A 5,858-nucleotide genomic window follows, 5' to 3' on the forward strand; every position below is an offset into this window, starting at 1 on the left:
AGTTGGGATGAATAAGTTATCCCACTTTCGAATCAGGTGATTCCAGTTTCCCAGTTTGGGAATAGGACAGCTTCTTCGTCGTTCCAATCAAAGCAGGATGAAGCACTTTGTAAGAAGCTTGATTTGGATTCATAAAGTGGTGGAGAATCACCAGGAAGTTGAATATATCTCATAGGAGTTGGGATGAAGAAGTTATCCCACTTTTAAATCAGGTGATTCCAGTTTCCCAGTTAGGGAATAAGAAAGCTTCTTCGTCGTTCCAATCGAAGCAGGATGAATCACTTTGTGAGAAGCTTGATTTGGATACATAAAGTGGTGGAGAATCACCAGGAAGTTGAATAAATCTCATAAGAGTTGGGATGAAGAAGTTATCCCACTTTTAAATCAGGTGATTCCAGTTTCCCTGTTAGGGAATAGGACAGCTTCTTTGTCGTTCCAATCAAACCAGGATGAATCACTTTGTAAGAAGCTTGATTTGGATACATAAAGTGGTGGAGAATGACCAGGAAGTTGAATAAATCTCAGAGGAGGTTGGATGAAGAAGTTATCCCACTTTCAAATCAGGTGATTCCAGTTTCCCAGTTAGGGAATAGGACAGCTTCTTCGTCGTTCCATTCAAACCAGGATGAATCACTTTGTAAGAAGCTTGATTTGGATACATAAAGTGGTGTAGAATCACCAGTAAGTTGAATAAATCTCATAGGAGTTGGAATGAAGAAGTTATCCCACTTTTAAATCAGGTGATTCCAGTTTCGCAGTTTCAGAATAGGACAGCTTCTTCGTGGTTCCAATCAAAGCAGGATGAATCACTTTGTAAGAAGCTTGATTTGGAAACATAATGTGGTGAAGAATCACGAGGAATTTGAATAAATCTCATAGGAGTTGGGATGAAGAAGGTATCCAACTTTCAAATAACGTGATTCCAGTTTCCCAGTTTGGGAATAGGACCGCTTCTTCGTCGTTCCAATCAAAGCAGGATGAAGCACTTTGTAAAAATCTTGATTTGGATACATAAAATGGTGGAGAATCACCAGGAAGTTGAATAAATCTCATAGGAGGTTGGATGAAGAAGTTATCCCACTTTCAAATCAGGTGATTCCAGTTTCCCAGAGGGAATAGGACAGCTTCTTCGTCGTTCCATTCAAACCAGGATAAATCACTTTGTAAGAAGTTTGATTTGGATACATAAAGTGGTGTAAAATCACCAGGAAGTTGAATAAATCTCATAGGAGTTGGGATGAAGAAGTTATCCGACTTTTAAATCAGGTGATTCCAGTTTCCCAGTTAGGGAATAGGAAAGCTTCTTCGTCGTTCCAATCAAAGAAGGATGAAGCACTTTGTAAGAAGCTTGATTTGGATACATAAAGTTGTGGAGAATCACCAGGAAGTTGAATATATCTCATAGGAGGTTGGATGAAGAAGTTATCCCACTTTCAAATCAGGTGATTCCAGTTTCCCAGTTTGGGAATAGGAAAGCTTCTTCGTCGTTCCAATCAAAGCAGGATGAATCACTTTGTCAGATGCTTGATTTGGATACATAAAGTGGTGGAGAATCACCAGGAAGTTGAATAAATCTCATAGGAGGTTGGATGAAGAAGTTATCCCACTTTCAAATCAGGTGATTCTAGTTTCCCAGTTAGGGAATATGACAGCTTCTTCTTCGTTCCAATCAAACCAGGATGAATCACTTTGTAAGAAGCTTAATTTGGATACATAAAGTGGTGCATAATCACCAGGAAATTGAATAAATCTCATTGGAGTTGGGATGAAGAAGTTATCCCAATTTTAAATCAGGTGATTCCAGTTTCGCAGTTTCAGAATAGGACAGCTTCTTCGTCGTTCCAATCAAAGCAGGATGAATCACTTTGTCAGAAGCTTGATTTGGATACATAATGTGGTGAAGAATCACGAGGAAGTTGAATAAATCTCATAGGAGTTGGGATGAAGAAGTTATCCCACTTTCAATTCAGGTGATTCCAGTTTCCCTGTTAGGGAATAGGACAGCTTCTTTGTCGTTCCAATCAAACCAGGATGAATCACTTTGTAAGAAGCTTGATTTGGATACATAAAGTGGTGGAGAATGACCAGGAAGTTGAATAAATCTCAGAGGAGGTTGGATGAAGAAGTTATCCCACTTTCAAATCAGGTGATTCCAGTTTCCCAGTTAGGGAATAGGACAGCTTCTTCGTCGTTCCATTCAAACCAGGATGAATCACTTTGTAAGAAGCTTGATTTGGATACATAAAGTGGTGTAGAATCACCAGTAAGTTGAATAAATCTCATAGGAGTTGGAATGAAGAAGTTATCCCACTTTTAAATCAGGTGATTCCAGTTTCGCAGTTTCAGAATAGGACAGCTTCTTCGTGGTTCCAATCAAAGCAGGATGAATCACTTTGTAAGAAGCTTGATTTGGAAACATAATGTGGTGAAGAATCACGAGGAATTTGAATAAATCTCATAGGAGTTGGGATGAAGAAGGTATCCAACTTTCAAATAACGTGATTCCAGTTTCCCAGTTTGGGAATAGGACCGCTTCTTCGTCGTTCCAATCAAAGCAGGATGAAGCACTTTGTAAAAATCTTGATTTGGATACATAAAATGGTGGAGAATCACCAGGAAGTTGAATAAATCTCATAGGAGGTTGGATGAAGAAGTTATCCCACTTTCAAATCAGGTGATTCCAGTTTCCCAGAGGGAATAGGACAGCTTCTTCGTCGTTCCATTCAAACCAGGATAAATCACTTTGTAAGAAGCTTGATTTGGATACATAAAGTGGTGTAGAATCATCAGTAAGTTGAATAAATCTCATAGGAGTTGGGATGAAGAAGTTATCCGACTTTTAAATCAGGTGATTCCAGTTTCCCAGTTAGGGAATAGGAAAGCTTCTTCGTCGTTCCAATCAAAGAAGGATGAAGCACTTTGTAAGAAGCTTGATTTGGATACATAAAGTTGTGGAGAATCACCAGGAAGTTGAATATATCTCATAGGAGGTTGGATGAAGAAGTTATCCCACTTTCAAATCAGGTGATTCCAGTTTCCCAGTTTGGGAATAGGAAAGCTTCTTCGTCGTTCCAATCAAAGCAGGATGAATCACTTTGTAAGAAGCTTGATTTGGATACATAAAGTGGTGGAGAATCACCAGGAAGTTGAATAAATCTCATAGGAGGTTGGATGAAGAAGTTATCCCACTTTCAAATCAGGTGATTCTAGTTTCCCAGTTAGGGAATATGACAGCTTCTTCTTCGTTCCAATCAAACCAGGATGAATCACTTTGTAAGAAGCTTAATTTGGATACATAAAGTGGTGCATAATCACCAGGAAATTGAATAAATCTCATTGGAGTTGGGATGAAGAAGTTATCCCAATTTTAAATCAGGTGATTCCAGTTTCGCAGTTTCAGAATAGGACAGCTTCTTCGTCGTTCCAATCAAAGCAGGATGAATCACTTTGTCAGAAGCTTGATTTGGATACATAATGTGGTGAAGAATCACGAGGAATTTGAATAAATCTCATAGGAGTTGGGATGAAGAAGGTATCCAACTTTCAAATAACGTGATTCCAGTTTCCCAGTTTGGGAATAAGACCGCTTCTTCGTCGTTCCAATCAAAGCAGGATGAAGCACTTTGTAAGAAGATTGATTTGGATACATAAAGTGGTGGAGAATCACCAGGAAGTTGAATAAATCTCAGAGGAGGTTGGATGAAGAAGTTATCCCACTTTCAAATCAGGTGATTCCAGTTTCCCAGTTAGGGAATAGGACAGCTTCTTCGTCGTTCCATTCAAACCAGGATGAATCACTTTGTAAGAAGCTTGATTTGGATACATAAAGTGGTGTAGAATCATCAGTAAGTTGAATAAATCTCATAGGAGTTGGGATGAAGAAGTTATCCCACTTTTAAATCAGGTGATTCCAGTTTCGCAGTTTCGGAATAGGACAGCTTCTTCGTCGTTCCAATCAAAGCAGGATGAATCACTTTTTAAGAAGCTTGATTTGGATACATAAAGTGGTGGAGAATCACCAGGAATTTATATATATCTTATAGGAGTTGGGATGAATAAGTTATCCCACTTTCGAATCAGGTGATTCCAGTTTCCCAGTTTGGGAATAGGACAGCTTCTTCGTCGTTCCAATCAAAGCAGGATGAATCACTTTGTAAGAAGCTTGATTTGGATACATAAAGTGGTGGAGAATCACCAGGAAGTTGAATATATCTCATAGGAGTTGGGATGAAGAAGTTATCCCACTTTTAAATCAGGTGATTCCAGTTTCCCAGTTAGGGAATAAGAAAGCTTCTTCGTCGTTCCAATCAAAGCAGGATGAATCACTTTGTGAGAAGCTTGATTTGGATACATAAAGTGGTGGAGAATCACCAGGAAGTTGAATAAATCTCATAAGAGTTGGGATGAAGAAGTTATCCCACTTTCAATTCAGGTGATTCCAGTTTCCCAGTTAGGGAATAGGACAGCTTCTTCGTCGTTCCAATCAAACCAGGATGAATCACTTTGTAAGAAGCTTAATTTGGATACATAAAGTGGTGGAGAATCACCAGGAAGTTGAATAAATCTCAGAGGAGGTTGGATGAAGAAGTTATCCCACTTTCAAATCAGGTGATTCCAGTTTCCGAGTTAGGGAATAGGACAGCTTCTTCGTCGTTCCATTCAAACCAGGATGAATCACTTTGTAAGAAGCTTGATTTGGATACATAAAGTGGTGTAGAATCACCAGTAAGTTGAATAAATCTCATAGGAGTTGGAATGAAGAAGTTATACCACTTTTAAATCAGGTGATTCCAGTTTCGCAGTTTCAGAATAGGACAGCTTCTTCGTGGTTCCAATCAAAGCAGGATGAATCACTTTGTAAGAAGCTTGATTTGGAAACATAATGTGGTGGAGAATCACGAGGAATTTGAATATAATATCTCATAGGAGTTGGGATGAAGAAGGGTATCCACTTTCAAATAACGTGATTCCAGTTTCCCAGTTTGGGAATAGGACCGCTTCTTCGTCGTTCCAATCAAAGCAGGATGAAGCACTTTGTAAAAATCTTGATTGGATACATAAAATGGTGGAGAATCACCAGGAAGTTGAATAAATCATAGGAGGTTGGGATGAAGAAGTTATCCCACTTTCAAATCAGGTGATTCCAGTTTCCCAGAGGGAATAGGACAGCTTCTTCGTCGTTCCATTCAAACCAGGATAAATCACTTTGTAAGAAGCTTGATTTGGATACATAAAGTGGTGTGAGATCATCAGTAAGTTGAATAATCCCATAGGAGTTGGGATGAAGAATTATCCCACTTTTAAATCAGGTGATTCCAGTTCCCGTTTGGGAATAGGACAGCTTCTTCGTCTTCCAATCAAAGCAGGCTGAAGCACTTTGTAAGAAGCTTGATTTGGATACATAAAGTGGTGGAGAATCACCAGGAAGTTGAATATATCTCATAGGAGGTTGGATGAAGAAATTATCCCACTTTCAAATCAGGTGATTCCAGTTTCCCAGTTTGGGAATAGGAAAGCTTCTTCGTCGTTCCAATCAAAGGCAGGATGAATCACTTTGTAAGAAGCTTGATTTGAATACATAAAGTGGTGGAAGAATCACCAGGAAGTTGAATAAATCTCATAGGAGGTTGGATAAAAGAAGACGTTATCCCACTTTCAAATCATGTGATTCTAGTTTCCAGTTAGGGAATATGACAGCTTCTTCTTCGTTCCAATCAAACCAGGATGAATCCTTTGTAAGAAGCTTAATTTGGATACATAAAGTGGTGCATAATCACCAGGAAATTGAATAAATCTCATTGGAGTTGGGATGAAGAAGTTATCCCAATTTAAATCAGGTGATTCCAGTTTCGCAGTTT

The sequence above is a fragment of the Brassica rapa genome, chromosome A07, assembly GCF_000309985.2.
Source record: "Brassica rapa cultivar Chiifu-401-42 chromosome A07, CAAS_Brap_v3.01, whole genome shotgun sequence".
NCBI classification, from domain to species: Eukaryota; Viridiplantae; Streptophyta; class Magnoliopsida; order Brassicales; family Brassicaceae; genus Brassica; species Brassica rapa.